At 49.9% G+C, this 13722-nt stretch overlaps 1 long non-coding RNA gene across 1 annotated transcript; it reads right to left on the minus strand.

Annotated features, from left to right (window-relative positions):
* Positions 1 to 8157: 8157 nt before the first annotated feature.
* Positions 8158 to 10433, minus strand: LOC139033128 (uncharacterized). The gene is made up of 3 exons (XR_011485738.1): positions 10345 to 10433; positions 8973 to 9750; positions 8158 to 8592 (listed from the first exon to the last, which is right to left on the minus strand). It is a non-coding gene; the product is annotated as an uncharacterized lncRNA (long non-coding RNA).
* Positions 10434 to 13722: the final 3289 nt, after the last annotated feature.

A 13722-nucleotide genomic window follows, 5' to 3' on the forward strand; every position in this document is an offset into this window, starting at 1 on the left:
CCGCCTTTTTATTGGTTTTCTCAAAGTGGTTACAATGCTGTTATTGTAAAACCCTCACACCAGAAGAGAGAGAGAAAGAGAGAGAGAGGGGGCGGCAGTGACGGGGAATGGAGCGATTTCTGCCAGGAGAGCCTGCAGACCCCTGGTGGGGAAAGCTACCTATCAAAAGGGGTGGGGGTGGGGGAAATGGAACCCTTTCTTTGCTCCGGTCCACTTGACCTGCTCGTAAATCCACTGGGAGCCAGGGCAGCCCTTGAATTCCCTGGAGGGTAAATGGCCTTGGCGCTTTCTGCCCCTAGGGAGGCCCCTGTAAAGAACCTCAGCCGCCCCTCCCCCTTCACAGTCTACCCCTGCTTCTGGATGCTCCGCCAGGCCTCACCCCAGATCGGAGGAGGGGGAGGCTGGAGGACTGAAGCCATGCTCTTAGGGACTGTGACTTCCCTAGCATCGCCACTCCTCACCTGCAGGAAAGACTTATTCTCATCCTACCCCATTATAAGCATTGAGGTATAATCTACATGCCATGAAACATGCACATTTGGGGTCTGGACACCTCAGTGACTTTTCTACATCGCCTAATTCAAGAAATAGAGCAGCGCTGTCCAACACAACGTTGTGCAAATTTGGAAATGTTCTGTATGTGTTACATGCGGCTACTGAGCCTTTGAACTGTCACTGTTGTGACTAAAAAGACAACTTTGCAATTGCATTTCGTTTTAATGTACACAGCCGCATGTGGCTAAGGTCTACTATGTTAGAATGGATAGAGAACATTCCCAGCAGCCCAGAAAGTTCCTTCGGGCCCTTTCCAGTCAGCACACCCCAAGAGGTAACCACTTTTCTGACTTCTATCGCCCAATACCAGGGCTACTGCACCTCAGATAGACATTTGGAGCCAGATAATTGTGGGACTGAGCTGGGCCCTGTAGAATGTTTAACAGCTCCCTGACCTTGACCTACTGGGTACCAACAGCACTTACCCCCAGTCGTGACAGCCAAAAATGTCTCCAGTTCAGTCAGTCAGTTCAGTCGCTCAGTCATGTCTGACTTTTTGCAACCCCATGAATGCAGCGTGCCAGGCCTCCCTGCCCATCACCAACTCCCGGAGTCTACTCAAACTCATGCCCATCGACTCGGTGATGCCACCCAGCCATCTCATCCTCTGTCGTCCCCTTCTCCTCCTGCCCCCAATCCCTCCCAGCATCAGGGTCTTTTCCAATAAGTCAACTCTTCGCATGAGGTGGCCAAAGCATTGGAGTTTCAGCTTCAGCATCAGTCCTTCCAATGAACACCCAGGACTGATTTCCTTTAGGATGGACTGGTTGGATCTCCTTGCAGTCCAAGGGACTCTCAAGAGTCTTCTCTAGCACCATAGTTCAAAAGCATCAATTTTTCGGTGCTCAGCTTTCCTCACAGTCCAACTCTCACATCCATACATGACCACTGGAAAAACTATAGCCTTGACCAGACAGAAAATGTCTCCAGACATAGCTAAATGTCCACCACTGGGGGGGCTGCTTGGGGTTGGGAGGGTGGAGATTGACTCCTGGTCCACAAACACTGTCCTAAATTAGTTTTGCTTGTTCTTGAACTTTAAATCGGGCTTCCCCGGTGGCTCAGTGGTAAGAATCCGCCTGACAATGCAGGAGACGCGGGTTCAATCCCTGGATCAGGAAGCTCCCTTGGAGGAGGAAATAGCAACCCACTCCAGTACTCTTGCCTGAGAAATCCCACTGGACCGAAGAGCCTGGACTGTAGTCCATGGGGCCACAAAGAGTCAGACATGACTGAGCACCTGAGCACAAACTTTAAAAAAATGGAATCATACAGTGCATACTATGTGCCCCTGCTTCTTTTGTAAAAAAAAAAAAAAAAAAAAACAGGGCAGCAGAAATTTGTTGTTCACAGTTCTGGAGGCTGGAAGTTGGAGATTAGGGTACCAACCTGGCAGGGTGAGGGCCCCTTCCAGCTCTCAGACTTCTGTCACTTCACAGAAGGCCGATTCTTTTACTCGACGTAACATCTGGGAGTCTCATCCAGGTTGTTGTGTGTATTGGTAGTAACACATTCCTTTGTATGGCTGAGTAGTAGTCCATTGCATGGCTATATGATGGTTTGTTTATTGACAAACATCTAGGCTATTCCCACTTTGGGGCTATTATGCACAAAGTGCTGTGAACATTTATATAGGGAACTTGTGCAGATAGAGGCTGTCATTTCTTTCAGGTAAATGCCCAGGAGTGGAATTGCTCATCACAGGTAGGTGTGTGTTTAACTTCATCAGGTGCTCTTTCCCGGAGTGACTGTGCCATTCTATGCTCCCACCAACAACCTACGAGGGTCCCGCTTGCTCCCTGCACCCTTGCCTTATGGCATCACCCATCTTTTTCATTTTAGTGATTCTAGTGGGTGAGAGGTTGACTTCCTAACAGCCACAAAGCTTGCCACAGGAGTCAGATGAAAACTGCCACCAGAGTAACGACAGCATTACAATTGGGAGGGGTCTCAGAGATCCCTGGCCTTAGTGAGCTCAGAGTCCAGGGAGCCGAGTGCGCCTGGTACAACACCCCCCCAATGGGGGTGTGACCAGTTGCTTCCCCACAATGCTCTTTCTGCTCCTCAGCTCGTAGGAGGGGAGAGGCCATGGGGGGAAGAGGTGCCCTGGGACAGAGAAGACACAGACAAGGACAATAATTCCTGGGAAACAGTTTGCATCACAAATGAGAAGAGCACATAAAATGTGTTCAACCCCTCCCTCCCTCAGGCCCACCCCATTTCCAACACACACCCCTCCACTAGAGACACAGGACAGCAATTTGTTCTTTGAAGAGAGGAGGGGTGATGTTGAGGGTGGCGCTAGTGGTAAAGAACGCACCTACCAATGCAGGAGACAAAAGAACCTCTAGTTCAATCCCTGGGTCAGGGAGATCCCCTAGAGAAGGGCATGGCAACCCACTCCAGTATTCTTGCCTGGAGAATCCCATGGACAGAGGAGCCTGGTGGGCTACAGTCCATGGGGTCACAAAGAGTCACATGCGACTAAAGCAACTGAGCATGCATACACACACACACGGTCACATTGATGAAGGGGAGGTAAGAAGCGTAGCTTGGCTGCTACTTGGGGGTTCAAAATGTTGGGCCAAGGACATGCCTACTTTGGGAATATTATAAATTAGACACTAGAGAGTGAGAAATGCATCCAAGAAATCAACCTTGATCCTCACCTCGGTGCAGCTTCTGGTCTAATTTTCGACGGAAAAGAAACAGTGGAGATCATATAATGCCACTGGGACCTGGACACAGAACCCTGCCCCCGTCAGGACCAACAAGTGTGACAGGTGAAGCCGGAGGGTCTATCACTGCAAGTAGGGAATCTGAAGAGGAGCACCTGGAATTAACCACAGGGCAGAGGATGCACCCTGACATCTGAATCAGAATCTGTGTCTCAGCACGCTCTTTCATTTGGTGCTATTTCTGAGGGACTCATTAATTGCAATGCTCCCCTCAATTGTTATCTGAGGGAAATGCTATTCCCTACCCACCCCCCTGCCAAAAATCCCATTAATCTCTTTTTAGAACCTCAAGCAAACTCCTGGTAATGAAGCAACCGACACCTTCTATTACAGAAAGTGTCAGTCTCTTGTGGGTCATCAAGAAAGGTCTCTGACAATATTATCTTTTAGAGGTCAAGGTGTGTGTATGTGGGGGCTAGGGGCAAAGATAGGAGATGGGAGGGCGGGTCACCTAGAGACGGCCTCACCTGTTGTCAGTGGCTCAGAAAAAAATTTGGCTGAAACTAGGAAGCAACCCTTCTGGCATTTGGAAGGTAGACCTTGGTCAACCTAGAAAAGGGACTCAGTCTGGTGTTTGGGGGCTGGAACATTCCTAAAGGCACCCTGTCATAGTAGGGCTCCAAGCTGACATCTGATCAGGGAGAGATGTTAGCCCACCAAGAAATCCTAGCGTGAGGACATCAAGCTGAAGATGGTAAGTCAGATGCTCCAGGTTTGTGTTTGTATTTTCTCTGTGCCTGCCTCCAAAATATTTATGAAAATGTTTTTAATATTTTAATGTGAAAATATTTTTAAAATTTTAATATTTAAAAATTAACTTTAATGTTAGATGATATGTGCCGAGGGCATCATCTGTTTTGTTCACAGCCACATGAACAGCTATATATGTGCCCGGCACCTCGATCACTGATTATATGTGTTGAACTGCTGAAGAGCAGATCCCTGATTCAATGCAGAGGCCTTGATTTAGCCAAGCAACTCAATCTGAGACAGCTCAGTATTCGGGAACAGAGAAGGCCCACTCAGGGTGTGGCAGAGAAACACGAAGCGCCTGTGACAGCAGCATGACAGTCTCAGGGGTGACCGGCGCCAAGATCCCAAGGGGAATGTGATGTCTCTGAGGTTTCATTGTCCAGCCGTGTTCTCAGTCCCTTGGCGCTGGTTAAGCTTCCATTGCCAGTCTCCAGGGACAGTAGTTTTTATTTTACTCATCACTGCCCGTATGTGGCCTCTTTTTCTTACACAGGCCCCTGAATCTTCAAGGTGTGAACACAAGCAAGTTTCTAGGAAGGAAAAGCTCCCGACAGACAGGGGCAGCCAGACTCTCAAACTTCCCTCCCGGAACAATTCTTCCTCTTGGGGTTTGCGCCTAGCAGCCGTGAGTAGGCTCCAGGAAAAATGTGACAGAATCCTGAAGGACAGAGTCCTTTTCTCTGTTTCACCTCAGCAGAGCCGAGACCAGCAGACATTCTTAAAATGAGCTTTGCTAAACACTGAATGAGAAATAGAAGCATAAGTCATTAAAAGTCACACTGCTTTCCCAAGTCTAGACTCCAGGAGATAGGCATGCCTGGACACAGAGTGCACTCTGGGATCCACGCCTGCACTCTGGAACTAGATAAGGGAGCTGGGGTGCCATCAGCGGCCCTGGTTTTACCTAACTCTCCCTATTCCCAGCTTAGAAGAAGCCAAGGCCATGTTCCTCCAAGAGGCAGACACAATCTCTGTCCCAGGACCTGTGAGACGTTTCCTAGTACTTCTGCCTCGGGGATGGCACCTCCCAACTCCCCTCCATCTCTCCCCCATGGTGTGAGGGCACAGCTAGCCTGTGGACGATTTGCAGGACAGCCGTGCTTGACAGCCAGCAAAGAATAGAGCTCTCTGGGTCTCTGTTATCTAATCCACTTACCTCTGGATCTTCCCTTGGCAATTCACTCAGGAAGCGCCCCTCCCCCCACACCATCTGGAAGTGGTTTTTGAAAAATCGACTCATTATTGTTAATGTAGGCTTTTGCAAGATACAGTTGCAAGTGCAGCCCCTAAACTGTAAGTTCCTGGAAGGTAAGGGATTTTATTTTGTGCTCCACTGTAGCACTATCACCACCACATAGTAGGAGCTTAATAAGCAATGGTGGAATGAATGAGGAATTAATAAACTTACAAAAGGGTGTTCCAGTTATTTCTGCATAACAAATTATTCCAAAGTGTAGGAGCTTAACGACAATTTCATTATACCTGCAGTTTCCACGTGTTGGGATTTTGGATCTAGTATGGCAGCGATGCCTTGTCTCTCTGCCCCCATGATGCCTGAGGTCTCAGTTGAACAGAGGTGAAGGTTTGGGGGCTGGAGTCACCTGGAGAGTCCTTTGGGCGTACATCTGGCACTTGGGCTGAAATGACTCAAAATCTGGACTCAGCTGGGACAGTCATTCTGAGCACCTACATGTGGTCTCTGTGCAGATTGTGCTTCCTCACAGCATGGCCAACTCAGGGTGATCAGAGTGCTTACATGATAGCCACTCAGGGCTCCAAGGTGGAAGCTGCCTGGCCTTTCATGTCCCAGCCCTGTCATACTCTTAGTTGAGGCCATCATCAGATTCAAGGAAAGGAGAAACAGATCCCACTTCTCATTAGCAAAAGTGTCAGAAAATATTGGGGTTATGTTTTTCAGTTCAGTTCAATTCAGTTCAGTCACTCAGTCATGTCCAACTCTTTGCAATCCCATGAACCACAGCACGGCAGGCCTCCCTGTCCATCACCAACTCCCGGAGTCCATCCAAACCCATGTCCATCGAGTCGGTGATGCCATCCAACCCTCTCATCCTCTGTCGTCCCCTTCTCCTCCTGCCCTCAATCTTTCCTAGCATCAGGGTCTTTTCCAGTGAGTCAGCTCTTCGCATCATGGGGACAAAATACTGGAGTTTCAGTTTCAGCATCAGTCCTTCCAATGAACACCCAGGACTGATCTCCTTTAGGATGGACTGGTTGGATCTCCTTGCAGTCCAAGGGACTCTCAAGAGTCTTCTCCAACACCACAGTTCAAAAGCATCAATACATCGGCTCTCAGCTTTCCTTATAGTCCAATTCTCACATCTATACATGACCACTGGAAAAACCATAGCCTTGACTAGACGGACCTTTGTTGGCAAAGTAATGTCTCTGCTTTTTAATATGCTGTCTAGGTTGATCATAGCTTTCCTTCCAAGGAGTAAGTGTCTTTTAATTTCATGGCTGCAATCACTATCTGCAGTGATTTTGGAGCCCAGAAAAATAAAGTCAGCCACTGTTTCCACATCTATTTGCCATGAATTGATGGGACCAGATGCCATGTTTTTAAACCACCACAAAGGCTGAAAGATTAGAAAGCTCCATCTCCTAACGATTTTGAATTCATTCCCTCCATAGAATTTATCCTGTGTTTACCACATGTCAAGCCCTGGGTTGGGTGATGCGTAAGGATTTAAGGGAATGAACAAAACAGACATTGTCTCTGCCTTCATGTAGCCTGCATTCCACTAAAGAAGACAGACATTAAATAAATAAACACACACAAAACAAACAAACAAAATAAACAAATAAACATGCAAACAAATGCATAGTTACAGATCATGATGAACACTATTAAGCCAGTGTTGGGGGGGGGGGTGACCTGAGAAGGAAGAGGGAGACTTAATTTAGATGGGAAGGGCTTCCCTGATGGCTCAGTAGTAAAGAATCTGCCTGTCTTGCCAGTACAGGAGACAAGGGTTCGATCCCTGGTCTGAGAAGATTCCATATGCCTTGGAGCAGCTAAGCCTGTGCAACTATTGAGCCTGTGCTCTAGAGCCCAGGACCCACAACAAGATAAGCCACCACAATGAGAAGCCCACCCACCGCAACTAGAGAGTAACCCCCACTCTCCACAACTAGAGAAAATCCCGCACAGCAACAAAGACCGAGCGCAGTCAAAAATAAATGAATTTTTAAAATTTTTTTAAATTTTTTAATGGGAAATATTTTGCTCCTCTAGAAGCAAAAGCTGATGCAAGGTTTTGACTGTAAGGAGTTTCTTTCGAGGCGATTCTTGGAAGTACCATAGGGCAATGGGGCATGAGAGAAAGTCAATAAGGAAGCCAGAGGATGTAGTCATAAGTAGGGTACCACATGGGCAAATGCATCACTGTCCATTGACAGTGTAGAACACACCTCAGATCATCCCACCTGAAGGACAAGAAACTGGGGCAGTGTTAATAGCTCAGTCATGTCTGATGATTTGTGACCCCAGGCACTATAGCTCACCAGGCTCCTCTGTCCATGGGATTAGCCGGGAAGAATCATGGAGTAGCCATTCCCTTCTCCAGGGGATCTTCCTGACCCAGGGATCAAACCCAGGTCTCCTGCATTGCAGGCAGATTTTTTACCATCTGAGCCATCAGGGAAGCCCTCTAGAAACTGAGGCATCTCCCCACCAAATCCCAATAGTCATAGTTGGGGGCAATAGTGCAGGCTACCCTCCTGTGGGCACTGCCCATTCAGGCATCCAGTTAGTGCCTCAGGCAAAGGGCCCCAAGTGCTGGCGGAAGGAGCTCTCACTTGACTCTGGAGCCAAGGGTCAAAGTGGCCCTCCCTGAGCAAGTGCTCTCTCAGAGAAGGAGTTCAAGCCTCAGGAACACAGGATTTGTAGATACTGTGTATTATTTCTGTGTCTTATTTGTGGATTTTCACTGAACAACACCCCAGTGTCAGCACCTAGGACGTAGCCTTCCATAGCAATGCATTCAGGGTTTTCTTCCCAATGACTATGGGTTTGCAATGACTGGCCACACTGCCCACCCTAGCCCCCACCCCACCCCTCCTCCTTTGTGACTAATGGAAAAACATCGGCAAAATTGCCCACAGGCAGGCAAGGTGGAGCTGTTTGTGCCCAGGAGAGTTTTCCCTTTGTGTGAGGTTAACTGCCAGGAGTTGTGGGCACCACACCCTGCAACTGTGACCTCAGCTGAGCTTGCAACAGGGAGGCTGGCCCACCTGAAGTCACCACCTAGCAATTCACAGGGCTCATTCAAACCTAGTCAGTTCCCCGGGAGGGGAGGATGTGCATATAGTGAAATCTGGGAAGCCCTACCTTTGTCCAAGTGTGGTCACATTAGCAGGAGACCATGCTCTTGACACGTGCCCGATTCACAGTCGAGGCTGGCAGGTGGTTCTCTGGCTCTGGAGCCCTTGGTGAGTTTCCAAGAGAACACACGCAGTTCCTCCAAAAACCTTTGCCAAGATGGGCTCCACCAAATCACAGGGCTGCCGCGGACCGGGCATGATGCTACAAAAACAGCATTTAATAAACTAGAGCAACAGGAGGAGAAAATAAGTGAGTGGCTGAAAGGAAAGGTATTTTTACTAAGACAATGTAATACCCTTTTATTTTCAAATAGCTAAGTAGAATTTCTATAAAATTTTCAAAGAGCGTTTGTCTTAATAACCCTTTTAAAGCATCCTTTTCCAATTCCACTGCTACAGAATCTCGAATGTACGCTATGCCCTGGGTTAAGCAATTTTTTTAAGTTAAAAATAATAAGAATAACTGCTGAGGTAGTGAAGGCGCTTGGCAGGGTGGGTGAGTGAAGTCAGGAATGGAGCTCTTGCCACTTGTCAACACGTTTCCCTGCTGTGTGAGAACTACAGTCATCACCTGCTGCTTACCTGAGAGGCGGCTTGCTTGGGGGCTCTTGAGTGCGTTCCCAGGCAGCAGTTCATCCCTGTGTCTTGCCTTGGTCACTGCTACCCTGAGGACAGCCAAGCCGGGAAGGGGTGCAGGGAGAGCAAGAAGGAAGGAAAGGGAGCGAAGAGGGAAGAGGGAAAAAGGAAGCCAAGGTAAGGGAGAGGAGAGGAGAAAGGAGAGGAGGTGATGGGAGAGCAGACGAGGGGAGAGAATCCTACCGGGCTTGGAAAAGCCAGGAAGTCAAATTCCTAAGCCTGTGATAAATAGAATCCCAGCTGTACCAAGAACAGAGCAGTGGTAAAATCATTCACACTTGGAATTCCTGACAGTGGAAAATAAACTCATCATTGCTGGTGAATGGAAACTTAGGTAGGGATGATGATGTCCGGGACTCCAGATCCCACATCCCAGGTCCTTTGGGCACAGACACTTTAGTGGGTTAAGAAAGCGGACTGGGGGCCTGCCTGATGCAGTACCCCTGGAAGTCTTCAGGCCAAGTTGCCCAAAGTCCAGAAAGGCAGAGAAAAGAAGCCAGAAGGAGGCAGGGAAGAAGTTGGGAGTCTGAAGATGGGAAAGAAAGCAGGCTGGTCTGGAACAGGGAGGGGTAAGAAGCTGAAGCCAGAATGCAAGAAGCCCGGGCTGGGAGGGGGGCGGGCGTGACCTGAAGGAGAAGTCCAGGATGAGGAGTGAAAGGAAGGAAGAAGGCTTCTGGGCTGCGGGGAAACCCCAGGCTGCAGCAGCCACGATCAGAAGCCTCGCCTGTGGGGTGGACAAGACTTAGTCGCTGGCATCCTGGGTCTGCCCCTCCGCCCCCATGCCCACTGGCAGGGTGTCCCTGAAGGTTGAGCTTGGACAGAAGCTCCTCAGGCTTCAGCCTCCTCTGCATCTGGCAACCCTTCCACCTGACGTGTGGGGCGAGGCCTGGGCAGTGCCTCGCCTCCTGACTCCAACCATCTTCCCAGTCCCTGACACCGGTCTCATCCATGGCGGGCAGCTGGCCTCTGGGTCCCTTTTTGAATTTAAGCGCCCGCCCCTCCACTTCGGACAGCCTGCACCTGGGACTTCTCTGCAGGCCGCCCTCAGCTCCTAACACAGCTCGTCCTCAGAGAGCAGGTGAATCTAGGAGTTTGTAACCCCACTCCCAGGGGCGCCCTGAGCAGCTGACAATGCCACGTGAGGGAGTGTGACAGCTCACTTCTCTTGCCTGGAGTCAGGACAGACTGTGAGGTGTGACTTACCCTCCAGAGCCGCCCCCCCCCCCAAGGAATCACTTCCCCACAAATCCTGTCTCAGGGTCTGCTTCGGGGGAAACGAAGTTCTAGGACCCATGGGCAGGACCTGAACAACAGTTACCGTGAGTAGACATGATACCAACAGTGCTTCATCCAGTCCTCAGAACCGACGGCCCTGCTGGTACTGAGCATGCCACCCCAAAGAGGAAGCGGAAACTCAGTAATCAGAAAGGGACTCTCCCAGGGTGGCACAGCTGGTGAGCAGAGCAGCCGATATTAAAGCCAGCTGCTGCCAGCTCTGAAGCCAACATTTAGTCCTTGACATCCCACTGAAATGAGGTGGGGGCTGCTGGCTCTCCTGCGTGGAGCCTGGCTGCTTCAGAAGAGAGCTAACATCTCTGAGGCCAGCCAGGTGCTTAGGACAGGTGACCAAGGAGAGAGCGAAAGCTCCATTCAAGCCCTTAGTGTAGCGATCAATGTGTCTGCCTTTACCGGCTCACCTGGACCCAGGTCCCCAGATTCCTGCTGGATTTGCCTCTGCACCCAGAGGTCTTCAGCTAGGGGCCAGCTGGCTCATCAACCCTCCCCCATTCTCCATGAGTGTGGCTTTTTTTTTCAAGACAAACCCCCCAAAGCCGGCACCTACTAGGAAGAGGGCAAAAGCTGCCCCAAACACGCCATGAATAAATGTTCAGGGCTCCATCCACAGTGACTGATGAGTCATCAGATAACCAGCTGTCAGCACAGAGTGTTATATATAGAAGGGGAAAGCCAGTGGGCTGTCCAGGACCTAAAGCAAAGAAGAGGAACAGGCACCTAGGAGGTGAGGCCCCAGCTAGGGGGTGAGTCTATAGGGCACCTGGAAACTGTGCCCCCCAGCTCCCCCAAATAAAGGAATCCAGATCAGCGGTGCCCCAGCACAGCATGCTGCTTGATCAGGAAAGAGACAGGGCCGGACGCAGGCGATGCCAGCGAGCTGACGATGATTACTGCTAATGATGCTAATGGTAGAATAATCGCTCGGAGAACTTCCCGCTCATCACCTAGTGTTCTTCCCATCAAACACACAGACGGAGGATGTACTATCAGTGCTGCCACTTAGGCAGCCCAAATTGAGTTTCCGAACCCCAGGCTTGGTTAGGCTAGGCCTGCACTATCCAATACAGTGGCCACGAGCCACATGTGGCTATGGAACACTTGAAATGTGGTCAGTCCAAATAGAGGCATGCCATAAGCATAAAATACACACCGGATTTTGAAGGCTTAGTCCCCCCAAAACAATGTAAATGATCTCATTAATTTTTTTTTTCTTGACGACATGTTGAAATAATAATATTTTGGATAAAGTGGGTTAGATGGGACATGTTATTCAAATTAGTTTCACCTGTTTCTTTCTACCTTTTTCATGTGGCCACTAGAACATTCCAAAAGGGGTATGCGGCTCACATTTGTGGCTTGCATTATATTTCTATTGGACAGCACTGGGTTACAGGCTAGAGGCCAGAACCTTCAGGAAATCCTGGCTATGCCCTCTCCTGACAAATAAAGCCTGCTTCCTGGTTCAAGGCTGAGGGAGGCCAAGGCTGCTCTCCAGACAATGCCAGTGACCAGCAGCAGCTCCACACCCTGGCTGCAGCTGGCCCAGGTGTCACCCAAAAGCCCCTGGGTATCTTGCCCTTCACATCTTCAGAAAATTCCCAGCCTTCCTGAGAAGGCTGATGAATCCTTTCTGGCTCTGTCTGTCTTCCCCCAGCCCCCACTTCACCCCCAAGAAAGTTCAACTTGAGGCTGTGTGATTACAAAGCAGAGACTCATAAAATGAGGCCACTTCATAAATGAAGTACCTTTTCCCTCGCATATGCAAACAGCAGAGTCAATCAAAGGAAAGAAGGGAAATGAGAAACAGAAAGAGAAATGCAGATGAGAGTTATCACAATTCTCACCCAGAGGGAGAAACTGTATCCCTGCACAAATGTGACACCCTCTGCCCACAGAGACCTGGGGGGAAGGGGAACACGTGTGTGCCAGCGTGTATGTGTGGGTACACCATGCATATGTTTGTTGAGCACAAGAGAGCACCAGAGAACGGTTTGAGAACGAGGCAGACAGAAACCAAACAAGGAAGAGAAACGCAGGAGGAGGCAAAGCCAAACAGAGGCTCAGTGTAAGTTTGTGTGTGTATGTGGTGTGTGTATGTGTCTCTGTGTGGTAGGGGGAGAGTTGACAGCCTCCCCTTTGTGGCAAGGGCCGCCCTTCCTTTCTGTGTCAGTTTAAATTATTCACGCCAGGACAATGGAAAGAATATAGCAAAATAAAAAATGCATCGGGGCCAGGAGGGCCCTGGATTGCTGAGTGGTGGAAACATCCTGGGGGAGGAAGGCTGCCTGACTTGCACCCAGGAGTGGGCTGGGCTTCAAGTGGATTCAGTGAGGATGGGGGGGTGCCCTTCTGCCGGTTCCCGTACCTCCAGTGTTGATAGAGTCAGGGCTGCATGTCCACCCCCAGGGGCCAAGCCTGGAGGGTCCCTGCAGACCACAACCCCTCCTGCTGCCTGCCGTCTCCTTCCCACCCCACCTCAGCTGACCCCTGACCGGTGAGTCCAGACACCCTAGATGGCTATCAGTTAATCCAATCAAAGCAGTTTTATGTGCTGCCAGGACAGGATGAGGACCAAGGGGTGCCCCAACCCCAGGGCTCACACTCCTCCCAGGTAATACATCTAGGGATAGGCCTTCTGGGAGCCTGTACCCACCTTGGCCACCTCGCTGGAAGAGGGCTTTTCTAAAGGAGGATGCAGGATGAACGTGATCTTCTGTTCAGGCTGCCATAACAAACTATGAGATATTTAAGACCAGGGTGGCTTAAACAACAGAAAGTTATTTGTCATGGTTCTGGAGGCTGGAAGTCCAAGATCAAGGTGTCAGCAGGGTGGGTTTCTCCTAAGGCCTCTCTCATTGACTTACAGATGGCCACCTTCTTGCTGTGTCCTCACATGATCTTTCCTCTGTGCAAGCAGGTCACTGGTGTCTCTTCCTCCTCTTATAAAGATACACAGTCTTACTGGATTAGGGCTGCACCCTTGTAACCACATTTAATCTTAATTACCTCCCTAAACGGGGCTTCCCCAGTGGCTCAGAGGTAAAGAAATCATCTGGAATGCAGGAGATGCAGGAGACTCAGACTTAACCCCTGGGTTGGGAAGATCCCCTGAAGGAGAGCAGGGCAACCCACTCCAGTATACTTGCCTGGAAAATCCCAGGGACAGAGGAGCCTGGAAGACTGTGGTCCATAGGGTCACAGAGTCGGAGACGACTGAAGTGACTTAGCACGCATGCACACACCTCCCCAAAGGCCCTACTTCCAAACACAGTCACATTCCATGGTACCGGGAGTTGGGATTTCACCATATGACTTTGGGGAGACACGATTCAGCCTGTAACAACAGAGAACGGGGAACGATAAGGCCAAGCCAGCAACAAGGACAGGGGCGGGAAGTGGA

The sequence above is a fragment of the Odocoileus virginianus genome, chromosome X (assembly GCF_023699985.2).
Source record: "Odocoileus virginianus isolate 20LAN1187 ecotype Illinois chromosome X, Ovbor_1.2, whole genome shotgun sequence".
Taxonomy (NCBI): domain Eukaryota; kingdom Metazoa; phylum Chordata; class Mammalia; order Artiodactyla; family Cervidae; genus Odocoileus; species Odocoileus virginianus.